Below are 16723 nucleotides of genomic sequence, written 5' to 3'. Positions count from 1 at the left end.
TCCCTCGGTCCAGCAGGAATGATGGACATGTGGAACTGAGCGGGATACCAGCTGTGCTAACATCACTGTCTTAGCCCTCACGCTCACACCCAAGGCACCGCAGAGCCCCTGCAGTACTCAGAGATTTGCAGCTTGAGTTGCTCAGGCCCAAGTCACATGCTCGGCCTGATGAACCAGACTCACCCTTCCAATCGCTTTCCCCACTCATCTCAAAAGAAAATACGAGGAGTGAGAGTGAGGTTGGAGGGAAAGAGAGCATGGCCACTTGTTCCACATTCAATGGAAGTAGCTCTCAAGTTGCTTTTTTTCAACATGTAAATTCTCCTGAGGGCTTCCCAGGTGGCACAGTGATAAAGAACCCACCTGACAATATAGGAGACATGGGTTTGATCCCTGGATCAGAAAGATCCCTTGGAAGAGGAAATGGCAACCCAGTCCAGTATTTTTGCCTGAGAAATCCCATAGACAGAGGAGCCTGGTGGGCTATAGTCCCAAGGGTCACAAAGACTCAGACATGACTGAGCCACTGAACAAAAACAGCAGAAGTCTCCTGACCCTCTGTAACTATGAACACACAAAACACTCATGAAAACTACTAGTGTGACTCCTGATATCCCACAAGGAATGATCCACACCTGAGCTATAGTATTATTACTGTAGACTGGGGGCATGTTCCAGAGTTGGGTGGGGATTCAACGTGCAGCTTAAATCTAGGAACTCCCAGGCCAGATCTCTCAGTGCCTACCTGAGGCCTCCAAGGCTTCTGATGAGAGACCACCTTCTTCACGAGTGCTGCTTCACCAGTGATGCCCTTGGAGCTCAGAACAGAGACTGCTCGTTCCCTCCTGAGAGGTAAAGCACCCGTATACAGTAAGTGCTTGCTGAATTTGTGTCCAGGGAAAATGTGAAACTTTCCCTGTCTTGAGGAAACTGTTTCTGTAGGAAAAAAACCATATGATCTCAACCCCATTCCCCCATTCAGTGTCTAAGAAGCTGCTGACATTCATTCTTTCATCTTTATGGTTATCTTCAGAATTGACCACCTCCCTGGTTCTTTCCATTGTGGTGCCTCAACCAGGAGCCCTGCTTCGAAGGCACTTCTGTGACACTCTCAATAAGAAAAAAGGTCAGGGAGCCCATTATACAGAATGAAGTAAGCCAGAAAGATAAAGACCAATACAGTATACTAATGCATATATATGCATTTTAAAGATGCATATATATAAAATTTTAAAAGATGGTAATGATAACCCTATATGCAAAACAGAAAAAGAGACATAGATGTACAGAACAGACTTTGGGACTCTGTGGGAGAAGGCGAGGGTGGGATGTTCTGAGAGAACAGCATTGAAACAAGTATACTATCAAGGGTGAAACAGATCACCAGCCCAGGTTGGATGCATGAGACAAGTGCTCAGGGCTGGTGCACTGGGAAGACCCAGAGGGATGGGATGGAGAGGGAGGAGGGAGGGGGGATCGGGATGGGGAACACATGTAAATCCATGGCTGATTCATGTCAATGTATGGCAAAAACCACTACAATACTGTAAAGTAATTAGCCTCCAACTAATAAAAATAAATGAAAAAAAAAAAAAAAGAAAAAGAAAGAAGGTCAGATCAGTGGCCTCTTGAGAATGAAGCCAATTTGATTATCATGATTTCTGGGAGTGAGTGACTGAACAACAACAGCAATAATCAAAGCCTGGAATATTTCAACAACACCCTTGATTTTACCACCATTTAGCTATTAGAAAAATTACTTTACAATAATGTCAACACTACAGTTCAAACACCCTAGGATCATACATCTTTCAGTTGTTGCCTTGCATTTGTATTTTCCTTCATGTTTGAATATATGGAGGCATTCTTCCTGCTCCCATTCTCTTTCCAAATCTTTTTGTTTACAGTTCTACATGTCTTGTGCTTCAGGTTTCCCTCTCTCTTGGTCATTCATGCCTTTATGATAGCACCGCACCCGCGTTTCATGTTCCTGTTAAACAGAAGTCTGAAAAAATCTCTAACTTCCACACCAACCCCAGACTGAGGCCAATTAGACAGACCCTGGGCCATTTTAATCATATAAAGGAAATTCCTTATTAATCCGATCCCATGATTTGCTTTCTTTCCTCAGAGGAAATGTTTTCACAGGTATAACCACAAATTCTAAATCCTTTATGCTGTTGGGTAAGCCCATTTCTTCTTGTACTGCCAAACTGTGATGGAGAACAAGAAGGTTTTATGTTTTGTTCTTAGTGCTACAACCTGCTACATAATCTCTCAGTAGTTCTTTGAAATCTTCCACTGTTCACTCAAATTCCACTGACTGTCCACCATAAACCACCAACTCCCCTGATGTGGGGGTAAGGGAAATGGAGAATTATAGTTTATGACAGAGAATAAATAGCTATGATGACCTGAAAGGATTCCAGCAGAAGTTTCCCAGTAAATGTCCTTGTTGTTTTTAACAAATGAAAACACCAGTCCAGATCATGTTGAAGGTGAGAAAAGACACACGGATGACAGGGGTCCAAGGAGTGTGGCTCTGGTAAACATCCTTCAGAGCACAAGTGTAATATAATAGGAAGAGACAGTGAGGGGGCAGCAGACACAGCTCAAGCGGCAGCCCTTGGGCTTGTCTGTCTTTGCTCACTAATCACGAACTACGAGCTCCCTGTTTTCCCCCAGGAACACAGAACAGGGTCCAGTACAGTCTCATCAGCGGCATGAAAGGAAATGTGAACATAATAGACAAATGTGAGACATTTGAAACACCTGCGATAAAGACTTAAAATATAATCTCTGGTTGAATATAGGGGAGAGAAACTAGTGTATTTTTATTATTGCTGGAGTATTCTCTTTCTTGTAAAAACAGCTACTATAAAAGGTCAGTTTAGAAGGATGCTGTTCAAGGATACTGACAGCCAGCTGGACATCAGGAAATGGCTAATTCTTTGGAATTCTAGAAGGGGCTTCCCTGGTGGCTCATATGGTAAAGAGTCTGCCTGCAGTGTGGGAGACTAGGGCTCGATCCCTGGATTGGGAAGATCCCCTGGAGAAGGAAATGGTAACCCACTCCAGTATTCTTGCCTGGAAAATCCCATGGACAGAGGAACTGGGCAGGCTACAGTCCATGAGTCAGACATGACTGAGCAATCACTCCCTTGGAATTCTCTGGAATGGGTAGGATTCCCAAAGTGCAGAGTAACCACAGTGGGGTGGTGGCTGTTGAGTCGCTCAGTCGTGTCCGACTCTTTCACAATCCCATGGACTATAGCCCACCAGCCTCCTCTGTCCATAGGTTTTCACAGGCAAGAATGCTGGAATGGGTTACCACTTCCTTTCCCAGGGGATCTTCCCAACCCTGGGATCAAACTTGTGTCTCCTGCACTGACAGACAGATTCTTTACCACTGGGCCACCAGGGTACATGGATACATATTTATCAAAATTACATTTCAAATCCAAGGTGTTTACAGATTTTATGGAAGATTATGTTATGATTGTGTAAATTTCAAGAACGTAGTTGTCATGCTTTCTAACAAAAACAAGCAAAAAAAAAATAAGATCACCTGTTTATATTATTAACAGATGAATTTTCACTTGATTCATGAGTCATAAAATATTGGCACCACATAAAACCAGAGAAATTATGTAATTCAACCCTCTTATTTTATAGATGAGGTTAAGGAGGCCTAGAAGAATGAAGTGATTTGCCTCAAATCACAATACAAGCTGAAATTGAGCCAGAGCTAGAAGCCAGGACTTCTTTTTTTAACGTAAGTATAGTTGATTTACAATGTTGTGTTATTTTCAGGTATACTGCAAAGTGATTCAGATATATATCTGAATTTTCTCTCTATATATTATTTTATATATAGTATGTATTTTATATAATATTTTATATATATAATATATAAAATTGCATATGTCTGATATATAATATTTTATATATTACATAGTATCTTATATATGCAATATATACAGTATATGTACAATATGTATAAAAGAATGTATACATAATTTTTCAGATTCTTTTCCCTTATAGGTTATTATGAAATATGAGTATCGTTTCCTGTGCTATGCAGTGGGTCCTTGTAGCTTATCCATTCTATATATAGTAGTGTGGAAGCCAGGACTTCTATTTCCATCGTACTTTTAAGTGCAAATGACAATAGACGCCCCACGCAGGAGTAAGACAATTAAGTTAGAGATATAAGTAAAAAGCACTACCCTGGGAGAACTCTGTATGGGAAAAAGTCTTATCCATACTAGCCATATAGAGGGTCTCAGGAAGGGGGTCCATGTGTTCTACATGTTATTTCTGCCAGAAAAGCCATTTAAAACAATGCAACAATTCTCATCCAGGACAGCTACTTTGATCGAGATGTTCTTGGATTTCCCTTTTCAAAGGCCTCTGTAAGTCCTTGCTTCACCAGTTAAGTATGTGCAGGGTTACTTTCACACAGTAGTAATCCCTTATCTTCTATCTTCTCCCCTCATTCATAGTAGCATTTCTTTTTCTTTCCTTTTAGGACACAGTGCAAAATCTGTTTCCTATGACACACTTTAATTCTACTTTCTCTATAAAATTTGCTGATACCTCCAATCCATATTGATTCCTTCATATCTCAATTCCTATACATATTTTAGTGTATAATCAAATTTTTTTTAAAAGTACGATTCATTTCTTTCTATGCAAATGTTTTATCACCTCAATGCACTCAGGTATTTCTATGAAAATGATATAAGGTCTTTTGATAAATTAAGTGACAATAAAATTTCAAAGAGTAGAGTATTTTGGTACAGAAGCAATTTCAGAAAATTAGAACCTTGGTGATTTGTGTTCATTTGTCGCTCAGTCATGTCTGACTCTTTGTGACCCCATGGACTGTAGTCTGCCAGGTTCCTCTGTCCATGGGTTTCTCCAGACAAGAATACTGGAGAATACTTCTCCAGGGAATCTTCCCAATCTAGGGATCAAACCTGGGTCTTGCAGATTCTTTACTATTTGAGCCACCAGGCCCCACCCTGGTGATTTACCTAAAGTTTAAGAGGCTGAATCATGTCTGAATTCCAATTAGTCTTTTTAACAGCACATAGCAAATAATTAGGTTAACATTATCTTTTTGTCCCTGGATAATTTTACCTGTGGAGGAAAAAAACCATTCTTTTACCATGTTTCTTTTTTAAATAGCTTCATCATCAGATTTAGAGATGGGAGAGAGCTGTGTGGTTCTGACTCTTCCCTAAATGAAGGAGTTAGTCCTTCATTTTTATTTCCTATAAGATAAGCAGATCTAAGATAATGAATAATTGAAACAAAGGGGAGGAAGAGTCTTAAAGAGAATGGAGTTTCCGATGGAATAGGATGTTAGAATACTTATCAAGCTCCTCTTTAGAAAAGAAAGCTCTAAATTCCAGGGAGGAGACCCCTCAGGCTTTCATGGAGAAGTTAAAGAGGACAATACCTCTGTTCTTGATTCTGGCTTGAAATTCACTCTGAACTTGACTTGGGACTGCTGAAGTTACACTGAAGGGAGGGTGGAGAAGACAGGGAGGAGGGCCAGCCTCAAGCCTGAGGACCAGACAGCAGACAGAGATCCCTCCTCACCAAGGCTTTGTACTCCCCACTTGGGCTCCAGTTAACTCCCAAAGACCCTGACCCTCTCCCGCTCTGTATCTTGTGGGAGACTTGAGATTCCAAATCGGTCAGCCAAATGTAATTTCAAGGTACAGCAAAAACATATTTTAGGGATAAAATCTGAAGAAAAAAAATGTGTTTCGTATGCCTGAGTCACATCCATTTGAGAAGAAATCTGATGCAAGAAGATAAAACGCCAGCTTCAGTAGCAAAAACCAACCACCACATCAAAGCCTGTCATCTGTCTTTTGGTTGAAAACATGGCAGGCAAGCGGATCTAAAGAGGAGCCCGCTGATCATTTTATGGGCATTGAAGAATGTTTTCAAAGGAACTTATATTGCACAACAACTACTTACTTTAATGGGATTTGTGTGGTTCAGGCCCTGTAACCTTTGGAAAATTGAAGGGAAGTATAATTGTAAAAGCCACTAAAAACTGTTTAGCTTTTATTGCAAGGCTTATGAAAAGCAGTGAGATACAGCTGTGGCATTCATTTGCGTTTCTTTGGTTACCCTAAGCTCCAATTCTAATTAGGACAGCATCCTTTTAATAAGTGCTCCGATAAATGGCACATAGGTCCTTCACTGGGGTGACTGTAGACTGAGTTTAGCACATCCCAATGACCAAAGCCAAGCTCAGTAGCACATCCATATCTCAGCAGCATACCCAGGATCCTCCACCACTGGATGCCAGCAACTGTCAATAGGGGCCAGGTTTTTTACCCCAGAGAACTCCACTCCAATGGAGTGGAATGAAACAACACTGCCAGTGTTATGCGGCAGCCTGGATGGGAAGCGAGCTTGGAGAAGAATGGATACATGTGTATGTATATATACATGGATACATACATATATGTATGGCCAAGTCCCTTTGCTGCTTTGTGAGTCAGCTTCACCTCAATGCCATCTGAGCTACCAGGGAAGCCCCACTTATGACAGAAAGAGAAGAGAGAGACACAGGAGGAGATGGTTGGATGGCATCACCAATGCAATGGAATTAACTTGGGCAAACATCTGGGAGATGGCGGGGGACAGGGAGGCCTGGCATGCTGCAGTCCATGCGATCGCAAAGAGTCGGGCACGACTTGGCTACTGAATAACAACAAAACCCCAATACAAGATAAAAAGTTTTTTAAAAAACAGAGTGACCAGGTTTCAGCCAGTACAAACGTCCAACTGTACAGCTGTGATTCGTCTCATGGTGAACTATCACATCTCGGCTGCCAGAAGCTGAACTTTGCATGATGGTCGTTGAAGAGTATATTTTTTTCTTTATCGTCAACTTGGTATACACGTGGTTTACTTTTAGTCAAGTATGAGTCGTAAACCTTGGATTGTAGCATTAAAACACCTTAAATATTTGGAGAGTATACGTTCTTTGCAGAAGAAAATGCTTTAGAAATGTGTAAAATAGCATTATTTTGAATGGGTTTCACTCAAAAGATGGATCAGTGACTCTGTGTAAAGTTATAGTGGTTTCATGCAGATTCGGGTAAAAGTTGAAAGCTCTCTGAGTATAGCCAAGTCTCATTTGAAATAGAAAACACCGGTGAATATGAGGCATCATAAAAGTGTGTACTGCTCTTCACTTCATCTTACATGTTTCCTTTTACCTCTGTAGGAAATCCATTTCCATAGAGTCAAAAATACCAACACAATCCACATCACCTTATCTACTTTAACTGTCTTAAGACATTTTTCTGAAAGGACTCCTGACCAGAGCCTTGAGGATATCTGGTAAAAAGCAAGCCTTCCCATGTGGCCCTATTGGGACTATGTTGATAATTTCCCCCATGCTGTCATTTTCCATGTTACTCTGGGTCTATTTTAGACTGTAATTTCAGAGTACAAAGTTTATGTATTTAATTGAAGCTCTTTCCAATGCTCAGTGAATACAAATTAGTAATCAGATATAAAATGTTCATATATTGGAACTATTATAGGTGTACACAAAAATATTGGCTTGGCCAAAAAGTTCGTTCGGATTTTCCCAGCTGATGTTACAGAAAGCATGAACTTTTTGGATAACTCAGTACCTTCTCTTTGATAAAGACATAAAATTCTGGCTTCAGATATGTAAACTACTCCCAATTTCTCTATGGATGAATCACTTATTTACCCATTTTTCAATTCATTTCCGGATGTCAAGAAAAGTGGAAAATGAGAGTGTTTCCATGAGAGCCAACTATAATCGGGAGAGTACAGTGGAGTAGAGAGGCGAGGTCACTGGCTTGGCGATCAGAATGACCTGTGTTCTCCAATAGGCCCTGCTACTTTACCAGCTGTGTGGACTTGGGTAAGACACTTCACTTCTCTGAGCCTCAATTTTCAAAACAATAAGATGGAAGAAAGACTATCTACTTCCTCGGGTCATTTGAAAATTCAACAAACACAGAACAGGCAGACAGACTAACATATAGCAGTCAATTTGTAAGTGGTGGATTTTACAGCTACCACGGCTGCCCTGATTTTTCCTTGGAGAGGGACTATTCAAAATCACTGCCGTTCTTCCTTTTTTCTTCTGTTTTTTTTCTTCTATTCACTGCTTGCTGGTATCTAAGTGCTCACTAAGAGCTCCATCACAGCCTAACTGGGGAGATGGTGAGAAAAATATTCAAATATGTTGCTATGGGTTAGTTAGGTTTGATGGGGGAGCATTGTTGAGATCTAGGGAGCCTGAAAAATGAGTAAAAACTTCATAAATTAAAAAGAACTGAAACATGACCATAGACTCAAAATTGTACATGGAAATCATGCCTTGAAGTTTCTCCCAAAAGCACCATTTGGATCGCTTCGCTACCGCTAATCAATTTCCTGGCTCTCTAACAAGGCAATTTTCCTTTCTCAATACAAATTTTGAAAAGAAACTTTCAGAAAGCAGGCAGATTGCAACACTCAAAGACAGGTAAGCAACCTACTCCTTTAACAAGTCATCTCACTGAAAATGAGTTTAAAAAAAGAGAGGAAAAAGGAAGACAGCCAAGAGCTAAACCCAGGCTATGAAAATTCAATGATTCCGCAGGCTGTTTGCCTTGGGTTGACTAATTTGGTTGCCACATGTCTAAAAACACAAAAGTTGGGTCATATTACTCAATATTTATTCAGTGACTTTTTTTTTTTTCTAAATGTCTGAGCGCCTTGGTGAATTCCAAAGGGATACAAAGAAACCAAGGAAAGCAAAGTTCTGGGAAAAGAGTGCCTTCTGACTGAGATTTTAAAAGCTTTCTAAAATTGCAATATTCCAGGTGTGTGGTCCCCTTGGAAGCACCCGGCATTTGAGTAGGATTACAAACAATGCTCCAGAGGAGTCATAAGCCACTGCCTTCCTTGGGTAGCATTTTTCCTTTGTAGTAAGGCTTGTTGTCATTTTGTAAAAGACACAACATCAATCTTGACATTAGCTGTAGAAACTGGTGTCTTCATGGGAGGCAACTACCATGAGTCATTTTTTTAAATGATTCATTTTTGAGGGGTATAAAAATTTAATGTCTGGAAGAAAAATATGGTTAAAAAAATAGGTTTCTTTAAAAATATATAAAGCTGGAGGCAGGTAGCAATGAAGGAGATATACATAATTATAGGAAGTCAGCTCAGCTCTTGAAAGGACAGTAGTGGCAGGACAAGACTCTTTTACTTGGATAAAACAAAAGACAATTACGAGGCATTTGAACACTTAAGAATAGAAGCATGACTTATATGTCCTTATGTTTTTCGTCTCAAGTTAAAAGGACAGATGCCTATAGCAGAGAAAGCCACTGAGAACAGAGAATTAGTTTTTCCTCACAATGAAGATGGAGCCAAGGATAATTCCATAATACTGTCTACAGTAAGTGAAGAGGGCTAGAGAGGAAATTAAAGCCCTTCTCAGGTATTACTCTGGTCTCTGACATCAAACTAATATGAAGACTAAAATTTGCCAAAATGGTCAGCATGAGAAGATTGGTATTTTTAAACAATGTTTAAGAGAAGGGAACTTAAAATTCTCTTTAAAGAATTAGAAAAGCTGAAGTATAACCCGTGATTTAAAGTCTGACATTTTTTGAGAACTGTATCACACTGTAACATCTCTAGGTTTCAACTTTTTTGTCTGTAAAATGATTTGCTTTAAGATATAACCAATACATTTATTTAAATTATAACAACTAGGTGCACACATTTCCTCCTATTTTGCTTTAAATTCTGTTGAAGCAATTGTGGAAATTGACAGTTAGGGGTGTTAGGTTAGCAATCAGGAGGCTCAGATCCTAACTCAATAGGATTAATGACCAAATCTCTGATGTTAGGCTTCAGTGTCCTTACTGGAAAAATTATAGGTTGGACTTGGTAACCAAGATCTCTTTCAAATCCAGCATTGTGGGTTTTTAAAATTGCTTTTCTATTATTAGTATTTAGCCCAATAGAAAACTTTTAATAATTGTCTGTTTCAGGCAACGACTGAATCGTGTTCTTTTGTTTTTGTTATGCTTTTGGTTTTGCTTTGTTTAGTTCTTGTCTTTTGGAAAACCTTTCACTAGATGATGCACTGGATGAAGACTGTTCTGTAATTACTCATTCTGGGAGGAAGCTGAAGTGATTGACCTCTTCCTCCATGTTCAGAGTACTCAGCCAGATATAGATCTTCAAGTTGAAATTAATGTGAATCTTTATTTTAAAAGAAATTAATCCACCCATTAAGTATAGTCTAGGGAAAGAGCAAATTTAAGAGGTTTCTAATAGCTCAGTTGGTAAAGAATCCGCCTGTAATGCAGGAGATCCTGGTTTGATTCCTGGGTCAGGAAGATCCGCTGGAGAATGGATAGGTTACCCACTCCAGTATTCTTGGGCTTCCCTTCTGCCCACAATATGGGAGACCTGGGTTCGATCCCTGGGTTGGAAAGATTCCCTGGAGAAGGGAAAGGCTACCACTCCAATATTCTGGCCTGGAAAATTCCATGGACTATAGTCCATGGGGTCACAAAGAGTCGGACACTGTCTTTCACTAAGAAGCAGTTATTTTAACATCAGGTGGCGCTAGTGGTAGAGAATCCACTTGCCAATGCATCAGATGTGACAGATACGGGTTCAATCTCTGGGTCGGGAAGATCCCCTGGGCATGGCAACTCACTCCAGTATTCTTGCCTGGAGAATCCCACTGACAGAGAAGCCAGATGGGCTACAGTCCATAGGTTTGCAAAGAGTCAGATACAACTGAAGCGAGTGTTCAAAGGGGGAAAAAAAAACCAGAAATGAAAATAAGTCTATTTCTACTGACTTCTACTACCATGGGTTGGGTGACAGCAGACTTACTGAAATACTGTCTATGTCAACCACTTTAGACTAATCCCCAAATTGGTGCCGCCAACAACAATCACACCTATTCTTGACCTACACATCCTCTGACTATCAACTTCTTCATTCATTCAAACGAATATTAAGTATCTACTACACACCAGGCAAGTGGATGCTCTGAGAAATAGAGAGATATTACACATAGTTCACCTTCAAGGAACTTTATAATTTATTTGGAAAATGAGGCCACGGGCACTTGAAATATAAAGTAATAACAGAGAAAAGATATTCCAGTAGATGTGGTAGCCATCAGACACAGAAGTGGGCAGTGAGAAGGCGCAGTTAGCATGAGCCTCCCTCTGCCATGTGTGAATTCAGCAACACCTCCTCAGCTGCATTATGACTTGTCACTTCATCCACCCCATTCCGACTGTGCAACTGATGATGTGACAAATCACACCTTCCTCATTTTTCATTCATGTTCTTCTTTGATCTTGTATGTCTTTTCCTAACCACACATCCTAGGCCTTTCCCTATATCCACTGACTGTTTATATTGATGTCTCCTTCTCCTCCTCCAGGTCTCAGTTAACCTGTCAGCTCTTCATAGAGACCTTTTCTGATCACCAAGCAGAAGTAACCTTGATGTAACTATTTCCCTTCCAGCATCTGAATGAACCATCTGCTTTGTAACTTGTGACAATTTGTAATTATTGTTGTTGGTTGGCTCACACACTACAATATAAGCTTCAAGGGGGCAGGAACCTTTTCTGACTTTTAACTGTCGTATCCCACTCTCTAGCATTAGTGCCTGACATACTTTAGGCTCTTTTCTTTGAATGACTGAATGAATATATGTTAACTGTGCTTGGTGAAAATGCCTACTCGGTACATCTGGTTGATTCACATTCAGCCATCAAACCTGACAGCCCTTTCAGGGATGAGCTTCTATAAAGTCTTGGCACACAAACTTTCCTGTTATGAAGGGTTACTGCATTCTCTACAAGGCATGTAAATTCCAGAAGCATGTGTTATCTGGGGCTTTCATGCAATTTCTTTGTATGTGACTCCCCATCAGTAATTATCTCCCTAGTTAGAAGAAAGCCTTGAGGCAGGTAAGTATGTAGAACAGACCTCTATACATCTCAGTAGCACTCATTAAATGTTTGACCTTGGTGATGATGACACATATGGAATTATTGAACATTTTAGTCCTGACCTGATATAGTTATATCTGTTCTAAAAATACATGTCTAGCTTTAGGTTGTATTCTCTTCTAGTTAGTCACTTCTAGTCACTATGTTTCTGTTCCCTTTCACTGGTAAAGGAGCTTGGGAAAAAGCATGACTAATTCATTCTCCAACATACAAGAACATTACTGTCTGTCAACCACACCTAAACCTTAATTATATGGTGATTTCCTCTCTAGGGATATGTGACTTTTAACTAGTAAGGAAGCTGATGCACTAAGGTCATCTGAGAGAAAAAAAGATTTTGGGCAAAGCACTCAAAAATCCATGAGGGACAATCTTATTCCACTGAATCATGTCCCCTGCTGTTGAACAGCCCTAAAGAACTCCTTGTTAATAGGTGACTCTGTCTGCCTGGAGTGGAAATCTATGAGTAATCTCTGTGTCACTGTGACTCATGTCATAGCCACCACGTCCAACTCCCCATCATCTGAGGGTTGCGAGAAGACTTTATACTGCTCAACTCATAACAGGAAGAAGCCAGGAGAGAGGAAAGACCTAATAACAAGTTTTATGATTAAAAAGAAGATAACTAGAAAAGGAGGATGACCAAGGGTAAGAACAGTGGCTATTTAGTCACCACCTAAATCACTCTCTTCCTTGACAGCTGTTTCCAATGTGCCTTCAATGCAATACAACCATTCTTCCTTCCACATCCTTGAGTCTTTTTTTAAAGACTTCTCTACCTTGAGGTTTTTTTTTCTCCAGCTTTTAAGTTACTTTCAAGAAAGGACTTTATAGCAATATGCTGAGCCAACAAGAAAGACAAACCAGGACAAACTAGAGTTGAATTCCACTACAAAACCATTCTTTAGTCACTGCTAGAACTTTCATTTACTGGCTTTCTTCTTTCCCCTCTATTCCTCTGCAATTTTAATTAAAACGGTGTAGGATTTGACAATGTGGTTAGCTTACCAAAAGGGAGAACCTTTGAAACGAAGTATCTCTGAAATAAAATGGAAGATTTTATGAACTCAGGTGACTCACCAAAAAAAAACCACACCACCACCATAATATGGATTAGGTATGTAGGTGGGAGAAGAGATTTTGAGGGAAAAAATGATGTTTGCTATAAACTGGTTGAAGAAAGTGTGCATATGGTAATCTGATCTGGGCAGGTGAGACCATCCTAAATTGCAGTTTTACATTTTTGAAATCTAGACAAAGAGGGAGTTACCTATAAGGAAATCAGGTCCCTTTCTGGCTATTCAGTTGTGCTTTGCAGACCTGCTGGTAGTCTTCTTCACTTTATTCTATCTGGTTGTTTTCATACTAAGATTTTCCAGAAGTAGTGGTCATACCTCCCTTGAAAACATCATTAAATTCTTTACTAATGATCTGTCAATTTGGGAGTAAAGCTGCTTGGCTGGAGGATTACCATGATTTTCTCTCCTGGAGATGTCCAGTTTTAGCACCAGCCTCAGCGCTTCCCAAAAGCTGAAAGGGCACTAACTCTGTTGGTCACTAAGCCTAGGGGGTCACCAGGTGACATCAGCAGAGTTAACTCTTTGACTAGTGAGTCTAATTTTATATCAAAGTTTATCTAATTAGTCATAGCACCAGATCAGATTTTCACAATAGTGATGTCATACCCTTTTCTAGCAATCCTATACTCATGTCTTCATAGAATTTTATTATAAAGACAATTTTATATAATTGGCAGGGGTGGGGTGGGGAGGTACTCCAGTGGTTGAAAAGTCAGACAACCTAGGTTCTTGACCCGCCTGGTTCTAAAAATTCATGTGATTTTTTTTTCCTAGTCATGTCATCTTAAGGATGTACCTTTGCCAAGCTTGGTTTCCATCTCTACTATTATCAAACAGGGCATGTTATTAGACTTTTTAATATCTTTTCCTGATTTTAAATTATAAATGCTTCTTCAAATAGTTGAGCAGTGAATAAATCTGTGCCCTCAGAGAGGTATATAGGAAAGAATAATATATTTGTTTCCTAATTATCTCAAATTTTGGAATCTATGATTATATAATTCTATGGATACACATTTTTGTGGTCAAATTTGTAGTATTCTCAATGCTTTAAATAACATTACTGATGATCTTTGTGGATGTCAGGGTTATTTCAACATTGCATAGATGCTCATTTTCTTTTAGATAAACTTTAAAGAAAATGTTCAGATTTAGCAGGTATTCAAACTCAGACATGACCGAATGACTAAGACACACACACACATACACAAACAATTGAACAGAGAGTAAAGATAAAAACATTGTATAAAGTTCTGAAATTTTAAAATAATCTGGCATTTAAAGGTGGAGGGCATATTTTATAAAACGTCTGTGTGTATGTGCGTGTGTGGGGGCCTGTGTGTGTCTGTATAAGTGTGTGCATGACTCAGCTCAGAGAATCCTGGGTTGAACTGCAGCAGTGCTATATACGTGAGAACCAGAAGCAGACCCAATTGCCCACAGTGGAAAGGACCAACTCTTGGCACTGTGAAAGATGTTACTTGTTTGGGCTTTCCACGTAGCCCACTGAAACTGCAAAGACCTATCGTTATTACTTCGTCTCATGCCAGCTGTATCTGGTAACTCACTTTGACATATTAGTTTCCAGGTAGGAGCTCCCGGACAATGGCTCATGTCATATCAGTGCCAGCTGGACTCAGCTGTAAACAACAACAACTAAATCTTAAATAGATATTACAGATGTTTAACATTTAAATAGACCAACACAGAGTGTATAAAGTTCCAAGTAAGTCAATTGCCAAGTTGTGCTGGTCGGTACCACTAAGTGCTGTATCAATGTGCTTAGTCACTCAGCTGTGTCCGACTCTTTGCAACCCCATGCACTGTAGCCCACCAGGCACCTCTGCCATGGAATTCTCCAGGCAAGAATACTGGAGTGGGTTGCCATTCCCTTCTCCAGGGGATCTTCCTGACCCAGGGATTGAACCAAGGTCTCCTGCATTGCAGGCAGATTCTTTACCATCTGATAAAGTCTTAAATTGCTGCATAATGTAGACACAGGAGGGAAAGTGACATAGAAGGAGTAGGAGTGCATTAAAGTTGAATCACTAAGGAGGAGGCTTTTCATTAAGCTTGGAGAGTTAATATATTTACACCATCCCACCAGGACCCAAGTAACATGCAAGCCTTTAGAACCATTCGCAGTACACCTTTCAAAGTCCAGACCAAAGCCACTAGGTAGGTTTTATGGGTCCCTCTAGAAAAGAAGTTTCTTGTCAGGACTGGAAAAATAATGTTACAATGGATCCAGTAACAACAGAATTTAGGCCTGTTAGTTACATTGCAAGTTGATGCCTCTTCCAAAAGGAGAGAATCCAAAAAAGCAATTTATTCCCCAGGCTAAGAGAGTAACTCTGACATTTAGGATTAAGAAGAGTTTGGTGTGTAGTCTGTCATACACAAGGTGCAGGTCTGTTGGGGCAAATCTGTCTACCATTTTATTTGTTCCAACAAAGACTATCACAATGGCGAGTTTCTCCAGGATCATCCCCTGTGGGGGCTCAGGACGGGAGACAGGAAGATGTATGTCACTGGTTCTCCCAAGTCTAGTTTGCTTTGCAAGGTTCCTCTAAGCATATAGAACAGCTGAGAAGGCAAGTTTGCAAAGAGTCCTATACAATGACTACAGTGACCACTGGCCAATAAATCAATTACATCTTTGCACCCTACTTAACCTTTGGATATGATGAATATTTGGAGTGTGTTTTTTGTGGTCTCAAGCCAGAAGTTAACCACAGCCTAGAGATTTTTAAACCTCAGGAAAAGAACTAGAAATCTGTGTCTCCCGCTTTATTCTCAGTGCAGTTGAACAGCACAGAATTCCATTAGAGAGAGACAATGTAATTGTGTCCATAACTTCTGAGGGTTGAGAGGCTGCATTTATATGGTGTCTTTCTTCCAAAGATCATAAAGCACCTCACATATGTTATTTCATTTATATTCCAAATGTCTCTATGGTATAAGAAAGGATAAGAGTTCTTAATACAATTTTAAGGAAAAATATATGTTAATAATTAATACAGTTCAGCAAAACTAACATTAATTTAATATACAAGCGAAACCAATGTTTGTTAGCATTCAGAATTTTAAATGGACAGTGGATAAATTCATTATTTTTATCTTTAATGAAAAATTTTATTTTACTTGTCCCAACTCTTCTTGATCACATTAATTATTCTCTTTTCTTAACTCTAATTGCTTTAAGTGCTTGGTTCACACATTTTAACACATTGTTATACAGTGTACCATTACCTCAATATCTACTCAAAGGGAGAGAGTGGCGTGTACTGGAAATGACACTAATTAGAAGACAGAGCCTTGAGTGCCCATCCTGTCTGCCCCTCACTATCATTCAACAAATTCACATCCTTCCTATGCTCCAGTTTCTTTACTAATAAATGAAAAAATCTTAATGGATTATTGTGAGGTTCAAAGAAGATGTCAAATAAATAAGACACATTATTATAAACTCTGTAAAGGCAGAAATGATGTTTTGTACCTTTCTTATCTATTTTCCAGGATCTGGTGTGATGTTGCATTAATATGATTTCCCAAGTACTTAACTAATATTTCTTAATTA

At 39.6% G+C, this 16723-nt stretch overlaps 1 protein-coding gene across 3 annotated transcripts in view; it reads right to left on the bottom strand.

Annotated features, from left to right (window-relative positions):
* The window catches only part of PRRX1 (paired related homeobox 1), an 82731-nt gene that overhangs the window by 24837 nt on the left and 41171 nt on the right, over positions 1–16723 (bottom strand). The gene's annotated exons all lie outside the window — the stretch shown is intronic.

Source organism: Dama dama, chromosome 14, assembly GCF_033118175.1.
Source record: "Dama dama isolate Ldn47 chromosome 14, ASM3311817v1, whole genome shotgun sequence".
NCBI lineage: Eukaryota > Metazoa > Chordata > Mammalia > Artiodactyla > Cervidae > Dama > Dama dama.
Note: the sequence above shows the minus strand (reverse complement) of the source record. Positions and strands in the feature narration are given on the sequence as shown.